Genomic DNA, 10,000 nt, shown 5'->3' with positions numbered 1-10,000 from the left:
TATCTCTCTCTCTCTCTCTTCTCTTCGACGATGTCTCACTGTTATTTTAGTGTTGGTTCTAAGATTAGCCCTTATTACATCGGTCACTGGCGTCATGTCTCATGGATAAGAAGAAACTCGGGCTATTTCTGAACGAACCTGGTGGCTTTTTACAGGTTCTGTCAATCTGACATAAGCGGATAAGCAAAGGACACGAGACTCATTCAAAGGGTATTCGAAAGAACATGGACTTATTTAAGCTTATTCACTTTTACATAAATTTTACGAAATTTATATCATGTTTATGAAGAAAAACAATTTTATTAACTTTTTGAGGTAGAAACAAATACCTTAATTCAAGTTTAGGAAATACATTAATTTAATTTAATTTATATTAATAAAATGAACATATAAAACTTTGCTCAGAAATATCATTCAAATAAAAATAGCTAATAAAGTTTATGGAATAAAGATCAAGGAAAACTAGAAATTTCCCACAGCAAAACTAATTGAATTTATAAACATATTTTTTATTGTTTAATAAACTAAAGTCATCAAAATCAACTCGAAACAAAGTTTAATGAAAAGACACACTAATCACTATAACATTTATAAAAGGATAACAACTTTAGAAAAAGAATAAAATAAGTCCTAAGGATTAAGAAGTTCTTCAGTTTCTAGACCCCTGTTATTATTATTTTATTATTATTATTATTATTATTATTATTATTAACATCATCATCATCATCATCAACATTATTATTATTAGCTATGCTACAACCCTAGTTGGAAACCCGAGATGCTATAAACCCAAGGGCTCCAGCAGGGAAAAATAGCTCAGTGAAGAGAAGAAATAAGGAAATAAATAAACTACAAAAGAACTAATGAATTAAAATAAAATATTTTAAAAACATTAAAACATCATAAATAATAATTGAAAGAGAAACAACGGAATAACGGCAGTCAACCTTCAATTCACCTTCACAGAAATGCTGTCATTTCATGCCCTACTAATTCTAACAATACCCTTGGACGGAGAGAAATAAGAAGCGGGTTAGCTTGGGGTGGCCTATTGGAAACGTACCTGCCTGGCGATCTGATAGACCGGGGTTCGAGATATGCTCAAGCTTGATAGTTTATTGTAGTGTCTTCAACCTCACCTTCTTTGTGAGCTAAGGATGGGGGAGGGGGGTTGGAAGAACTTACAGGTCTACCTGCTGAGTCATCAGTAGCCATTGTCTGGCCCTCCCTCGTCCTAACATGGGTGGAGAGTGGGCTTGGGCGCTGATCATTAGGTCTACCTGCTGAGTCATCAGTAGTCATTTTCTGGCCCTCCCTGGTCGTAACTTGGGATCAAATGTATATTGGGTCAGTCTTTAGGGCATTTTCATGCTAGGGTTTTGTCACTGTCCTTTTCCTCTCGCCTTCATGAGCGATCTTTGAAGCTTTAAACCACGTTTTGTAGTTTTTATAGTTCATATAGGAAATATTTATTCTAATGTTACTGTTCTCATATTTTATTTTTCCTTGTTTCCTTTCCTCAATGGGCTATTTTACCCGTTGGGTCCCTGGGTTTATAGCATCCTGTTTTTCCAACTAGGGTTGCAGCCTAAAAAGTAATAATAATAATAATAATAATAATAATAATAATATGCGATTTCGGCTATTAAAATCATCCTAAACATCGCCCCCTGATGGCATACGAGACTGAAGAACTTAATACCACTCATTGTTGACCATATTCTATTATTATTATTATTATTATTATTATTATTATTATTATTATTACTACTTGCTAGGCTACAACCCTAGTTGGAAAAGCAGGCTGCTATAAGTCTAAGGGCCCCAATAGGGAAAATAGCCCAGTGAGGAAAGGAAAAAATAAATTTCAAGATAATATTTTAAGAAGAGTAACAACATTAAAATAAATATCTTCAACATAAACTATAAAAACCTTAACAAAACATGAGGAATAGAAATATGATAGAATAGTGTGCTCGAGTGTACCTTCAACCAAGAGAACTCTAACCAAAGACAGTGGAAGACCATGGTACAGAGGCTATGGCACTACCCAAGACTAGAGAACAATAATTTGATTTTGGAGTGTCCTTCTCCTAGAAGAGCTGCTTACCAAAGCTAAATGACAGGTTGTGGATAATGATAAAATTCTGAGAGCGGATGTTCCATTTCTGAAACTTCATCTAAGGAGGGTTTCTACAAATTTCGTTTTTTATGGGTGTATATGAGTTGGGGAACTCACAATTCATCGTGCTACCCCGTTATGAAGAGAAAGGCTAAAATTCATGTTGAGATGGTCTCAAATATTTACAGAAATTTAATCAAAAGCAATGTTGAGAAAACTTTTCTAGATAATGAGAGAAGGAAGATGTAGCAGTACGCTTCATTTGCATTTTGTTTCTGCTTAAAGAAAATGTTAAGAAATGTTTTTATCCGTCTGAAGCAGCAGGTATGTGCATACACATCTAATATTAAGTTGTACAGAATTTACATTACGTGAAATTTATATGCATTGATCCACATTTACTTTATTATTGTTTTGTAGAAGAATTATTCTTAAGTTTCCCTTTATCTTTTCCCATTGCACGTACTATAACACCACTACTTCATTATGCATTGTGGCAATAAGGTAGTTACATGTGGCACCAATGTAGTGACATTTGGCAACAATGTAGTTAGATGTGGCACCAATGTAGTTACATTTGGCAACAATGTAGTTATATGTGGCACCAATGTAGTTACATTTGGCAACAATGTACTTACATGTGTCAACAATGTACTTACATGTGTCAACAATGTAGTTACTAATGTCAACAAAGTAGTTTTATGAGGCAACAATGTGGTTACATGGGTCCACAGTGTAGTTATATGTGTCAACAACATAGTTACATGTGTCAACACTGCTTTTTAGTCAATTTTTGTTAAGTTGTTAAGTCACTGTAGTGACAAGCAAGGATCTGCTTCTGCTTTTAAAGAACTTACGAGTTTAACTTACTACCCTTCATTCCATTTCTTGCATGAATGCATGTGGCAGTATGGAAATGGTACTCTAAAAAGTATATAGGCCATAGCATTAATATACCAAAACTATTTCAATATGATATCACTTAAGTCTAACTCAATATACGGTATTATTATTATTATTATTATTATTATTATTATTATTATTATTATTATTACTATTACTTGCTAAACTACAACCCTAGTTGGAAAGGCAGGATTCTATAAGCCCAGGGGCCCAAACAGAGAAAATAGCCCAGTGAGGAAAGGAAACAAGGAAAATTAAAATATCTTAAGAACAGTAACAACATTAAAATAAATATTTCCATATACACTATAAAAATTTTAACAAAATAAGAGGAGAAATTAGACAGAATAGTGTGCTTGAGTGTACACTCAAGTAAGAGAAATCTAACCCAAGACAGTGGAAGACCATGGTACTGAGGCTATGGCACTACCCAAGACTAGAGAACAATGGTTTGATTTTGGAGTGTCCTTCTCCTAGAAGAGCTGCTTACCATAGCTAAAGAGTTTCTTCTACCCTTACCAAGATTAAAAAAAAAAAAAAAATAAAATAAGATATCATTAAATGTCTTAACATGTGAGATTCAAGTTAAATTTACCAGAAAATACAAAAATGAAGAACGTTGAATCTTCCACAAAAATTCTTTAAGGAGTGGCAAGATGGCCGCCATTGTTTCCACCGTAGAAAAGACCTTTCATTTATAGGCCATCACGTGCATTAGCATATTCATTTCTTGTAACAAACTGCCGGGTATGTAATGTGGAACACTTTAACGGGAAATAAACTGCTTCTTGAATATTTATGGAGTGAGATAGACGCCCAAAAGGCTATGTATAAGGTAACACTGAATATTCCGTAGCAAAACCGAAGAGGAGTTAGGAGTCATAAATTTCCTTACCTACGAATAATGGACGCTGCGTTTCAAATAAAGGAGGCATCCATTATACATTTTTCTATTCTTTCTTTCCTCTTTATTTATTTTATTCTCTCGTTCCACATCAGTAAACACGCGCAAGTGAAAGCTATGTTTGTTGCCTCTCCAAGTAGAACATATTACCAATTAAGGTGAAGGTTTTACTGTGATATTCAAATTAGTTTCTTTTATATCGACGGATCAAGACTTCACAACTGATTATCCATCTTAGTTGTTTTGGAAAAGCCGTTCCTGGATGTTAATTACATTTAACTTTCCCTAACAGCCTCATTTAAAGGTAAGGGGGTTGCTTTCTTTACCCGCTTTCTCAAAGACTATACATGCGAGATAGGAAAGAATAGGCCCTGAGACGTGATCTCGAACTTGCAGTTTTGTCAGAGCGCCAATAGATGGCGGTAGAAAAGTGCTCACGTTGTTATGGGATTGCCTGACGATCAGCTCAACGGGAGATCGAGTCCCGTTCAAACTCGATAATTTCTTCTAGTGTCTGCAACCTCACCATCCTTGAGCATAGCTAAGGATGAGGGATTTGGAGGAGCTTGTAGATCTACCCAATGAGTCATCAGCTGTCATTGTCTGGCCCTTTCTGATCCTAGCTTGGGTGGAGAGAGGGTTTGGGCATTGATCATATGTATATATGGCTAGTCCCTAAGGCACTGTCCTGTCTCTAAGACAGTATCCCTTGCCTCTGGCATTCATGCCCTAACCTTAAACCTTTAAGTTTAAACGGCAATCTTTTCTGCCTTTTGGTGTCATCTTTACCTCACTTCCTGTTGCATTATTCTCTGGACAGGACGTCGTCACGTGCAGGACGACGGCGTAATGAGAAGCGATTACCATAGGCTATCTTGACAGAGCAGTCAATTGTCAAGTCATAATTAGTAAAATTCACAGATACTATAATTTGATAACTAGAAATGCAGTATCCTCAATTTCAACACCACAAAAGGTTAATTGTTATTGAAATTGTTGCAGTGAACAGTGAATACGTTGCAAGTTTGTCACTTTGAGACATGGCTAGTAAGTAGATTAGGTAACCATCAACTATTTTGATATGGCGTTAGACAAAGTCCTCGTCATTTATACCATCAAGGTCATAACAACTGGCACATGGAGGAAGCGTGTCTTCTATAGCATGTCTTCTATACTTCCAATATCCCTTGTTCACTTGTACGTTTGTTTCATCATCATCATCATCTCCTCCTACGCCTATTGACGCAAAGGGCATCGGTTAGATTTCGCCAGCCGTCTCTGTCTTGAGCTTTTAATTCAATACTTCTCCATTCCCCATCTGCTACTTTATGCTTCATAGTCCTCCGCCATGTAGGATTGGGTCTTCCAAGTCTTCTAGTACCTTGTAGAGTCCAGTTGAAAGTTTGGTGTACTAATCTCTCTTAGGGAGTGCGAAAAAATTTTTGTTTAGTCTATAATAGAATAAAAAATTCTTGTACAATCCCGCGTCTTCTTAACACCAACTTTTGGGCTGTTTGAAATTACAAATATAACATTTATGAAACTTTTCTACCGTATGCATTAATTTAGACTCTTTGGATGGACCTTTCAGACTCTACCAGCACTTGCTTTTTGGCCTTGTAATATACCTCTGTTTCCTATTCCTTACTTCATCTTACTGTGCAGTCTCTTAAATTTTTCTTCATACTGCAGCAGAGGGGTTTTAATGGTCTCCAAGGCACCAGTCAGGAGCATCATGGGAAAAATCCATAAAACCAACCTAAACAAATCCAATTAAAGTTAAAATATTTTTTCTTAATATAAACTATTTTATTTTGAAGATGAAAATCTCAGGTACAAGATTTCACTCAAAAATAAAAATCATGAACCTGGACCTATCCAACATCCGACTACTTGTGCATAAACTAATTGGTATCCAGCCCAGTCTTTAGACATCTCTGCATGACAGATACCTACTGACATATTACAGCCATCGTCAGAATAAAAGGTAATGGGATTGTGGTGGCCTATTTGGTAACGTACCTGACTGGTGATCGCCAGACTGGGGTTCAAGTCCCTCTAGTCTTGTTAGTTCCTTTACCAGCTGCAACCTCACCATCCTCGTAAGCAAAGGTTGGGCGGTTTGGAGGAGCCTATATGTCTATGCACCGAGTTATCAGCAGCCATTGCCTGGCCCTCCCTGGTCCTAGTTTGGATGGAGCTTGGGCGCTGATTATATGGATATTTGAGCAGTATCTAAAGCATTGCCCCGTGCTTGCAAAGGCAATGTCACAGGCCCTTGCCTCTGACATTCATGAACGGCCTTTAAACTTTTAATGTTGGTAAACTTGATTATTTGAACATTCAAGTCAACCTTGTGTTTCCATATCCTTTTATAAACTACAGTAGTTCCGAGAGGAATCTTGCCAAACGTTATTTCTTTTGTTTGCTCTTAATTATATATAATAAAAAGTTCAAGTAAATCATCATGTTGGTGTTTCAAAATATAACTAATTTTTCCAATGAGATGAATTCGAACAGATAATGTCCAACATAAGACCTTGATGTACGAAGACTCAACTAGCTGTGTAGCAATCTTACACAACAGTAACCGATTTACACATATACAATATACATGCATACATACATATATATACATATATATATATATATATATATATATATATATATATATATATGAGTATAAGATTATGTGTATTTAGTAAACTACACACCACACTTTAAAGCTTTCGTCATATATCAAGGACCTTCCCCCAATTTTGGGGGTATCCGACATCAAACAAATGAAAAAAGGGGACCTTTCTATATATATATATATATATATATATATATATATATATAATATATATATATATATATATATATATATGTATGTATGTGTGTGTGGAGGGGGGAGTATATATGTGTATATTATATGTATGTATTCCGTAACAAAAACGCTTTCCTCCCAGCATTTAGCCAATTAACTTCCCATTACGTCGCTATGGCGAGTGTAGGTTCATTTTGTTTCCAGTAGAATGTCTGCCCTCGACAGGCACAGGCTAGTAAAAGCCGAAATATATTCTCACTCTCGTGTTTAGGGGAAATTGTTAACGTTGGAATCAGGTTGACGTGGGCGTGATATCGGGCGTGGGATCAAGACAAAACCAATCTCAGTCAGAATTAGAGGACATATCCAGAATTAGAAATTCCATGCTTATAATTAAGGGACATATCCAGAATCAGAAATTCCATACACATGACTATGGACATACCCAGAATTAGAAATTCCATACTTATAATTAATGGACATAAGCAGATTTAAAAATTCCATTCTCATTAAAAGGGGACACACCCAGAATTAGAAATCCCATACTCATAATTAGGGGACATACCCAGAATTAGAAATATCCAACTCATAATTAGGGGACACACCCAGAATTAGAAATATCCAACTCATAATTAGGGGACATACCCAGAATTAGAAATATCCAACTCATAATTAGGGGACATACCCAGAATTAGAAATTCCATACTCATTATTAGGGGACATACCCAGAATTAGAAATATCCAACTCATAATTAGGGGACATACCCAGAATTAGAAATATCCAACTCATAATTAGGGGACATACCCAGAATTAGAAATATCCAACTCATAATTAGGGGACATACCCAGAATTAGAAATATCCAACTCATAATTAGGGGACATACCCAGAATTAGAAATTTCATACTCATAATTAGGGGACATACCCAGAATTAGAAATTCCATACTCATAATTAGGGGACATACCCAGAAATAGAAATTCCATACTCATAATTAGGGGAGATACCCAGAATTAGAAATTCCATACTTATAATTAGCGAACATACCCAGAATTAGAAATTCCATACTCATAATTAGGGGACATACCCATAAATAGAAATTCCATACTCATAATTAGGGGACATACCCAGAAATAGAAATTCCATACTCATAATTAGGGGACATACCCAGAAATAGAAATTCCATACTCATAATTAGGGGATATACCCAGAATTAGAAATTCCATACTTATAATTAGCGAACATACCCAGAATTAGAAATTCCATACTCATAATTAGGGGACATACCCAGAAATAGAAATTCCATACTCATAATTAGGGGACATCCCCAGAATTAGAAATTCCATACTCATAATTAGGGGACATACCCAGAATTAGAAATTCCATACTCATTATTAGGGGACATCCCCAGAATTAGAAATTCCATACTCATAATTAGGGGAGATACCCAGAATTAGAAATTCCATACTCATAATTAGGGGACATCCCCAGAATTAGAAATTCCATACTCATAATTAGGGGACATCCCCAGAATTAGAAATTCCATACTCATAATTAGGGGACATCCCCAGAATTAGAAATTCCATACTCATTATTAGGGGACATCCCCAGAATTAGAAATTCCATACTCATAATTAGGGGACATCCCCAGATTTAGAAATTCCATACTCATAATTAGGGGAGATACCCAGAATTAGAAATATCCTACTCATAATTAGGAGATATACCCAGAATTAGAAATTCCATACTTAAAATTAGCGGACATACCCAGAATTAGAAATTCCATGCTCATAATTAGGGGACATACCCAGAATTAGTGTCCTACTCATAATCAGGGGACATACCCAGTATTAAAAGTGTCCTACTCATAATCAGGGGACATACCCAGAATTATAAATTCCATGCTCATAATTAGGGGACATCCCCAGAATTAGAAATTTCATACTCATAATTAGGGGACATCCCCAGATTTAGAAATTCCATACTCATAATTAGGGGAGATACCCAGAATTAGAAATATCCTACTCATAATTAGGAGATATACCCAGAATTAGAAATTCCATACTTAAAATTAGCGGACATACCCAGAATTAGAAATTCCATGCTCATAATTAGGGGACATACCCAGAATTAGTGTCCTACTCATAATCAGGGGACATACCCAGTATTAAAAGTGTCCTACTCATAATCAGGGGACATACCCAGAATTAGAAATTCCATGCTCATAATTAGGGGACATCCCCAGAATTAGAAATTTCATACTCATAATTAGGGGACATACCCAGAGTTAGAAATCCCATACTCATAATTGGGGGACATACCCAGAATTAGAAGTGTTCTACTCATAATCAGGGGACATACCCAGAATTAGAAATTCCATGCTCATAATTAGGGGACATACCCAGAAATAGAAATTCCATACTCCTTATTAGGGGACATGCCCAAAATTAGAAATTTCATACTCATAATTAGGGGACATACCCAGAATTAGAAATGTCCTTCTTATAATTAGGGAACATACCCAGAATTAGAAATGTCCTTCTTATAATTAGGGGACATACCCAGAATTAGAAATTCCATGTTCATAATTAATGGACATACCCAGAATTAGAAATTCCATACTCACAATTAAGGAAAATATCCCGAATTAGAAATTCCATACTCATGAAAAAGAATTACGGTTGTAAGGACTTATAATCATGATGATTAAGCAGCAGGGTTGTCAGTTTCGATGAAAATTATGATATGTTTGAAAAAAGAAGTCTACAATAGAGATACTGCGTAGGTATTAGACAGCCCCGAGGTAGGAGTCTAAGAATACTGCCACTGTAAGTCCTGTTTGTCGTAGAAAGCGACTAAAAGAATAACTGCTGCCTAGCAGTATTGCTTTTTATGCAAAATGCTAGAAGGCCTCCTGCCAAAAACTGTGGAAACTGATGCCTTGCAGTTGGACTATTTAGTCAAAAGTTAGGCCCACTGGCAATAACTGTGGTTGATAACTGCAAGGGAAAGCGATCGTTAAAACCCTCTATGCCGAATTATTAACCACACAAGGCAACTGACCCCTTAACGTAGGGATAAGGGTGAGAAAGGAGAAGACTAGGTAGATACCAGAATTGGTAGCGACACTAATAGTAAAAAATATAGTAAATATTTATTTTTGTAAGGGTATCTATATGTTTAAAGTCAAACTAAACTTTACAATGCATAATTTCCTTTTTGATGCTCTTGAGATAAGGGAAAAATACATTTGTATCAATGATA

This window comes from Palaemon carinicauda, chromosome 4, assembly GCF_036898095.1.
Source record: "Palaemon carinicauda isolate YSFRI2023 chromosome 4, ASM3689809v2, whole genome shotgun sequence".
NCBI lineage: Eukaryota > Metazoa > Arthropoda > Malacostraca > Decapoda > Palaemonidae > Palaemon > Palaemon carinicauda.
This window is presented reverse-complemented; position numbering follows the sequence as displayed.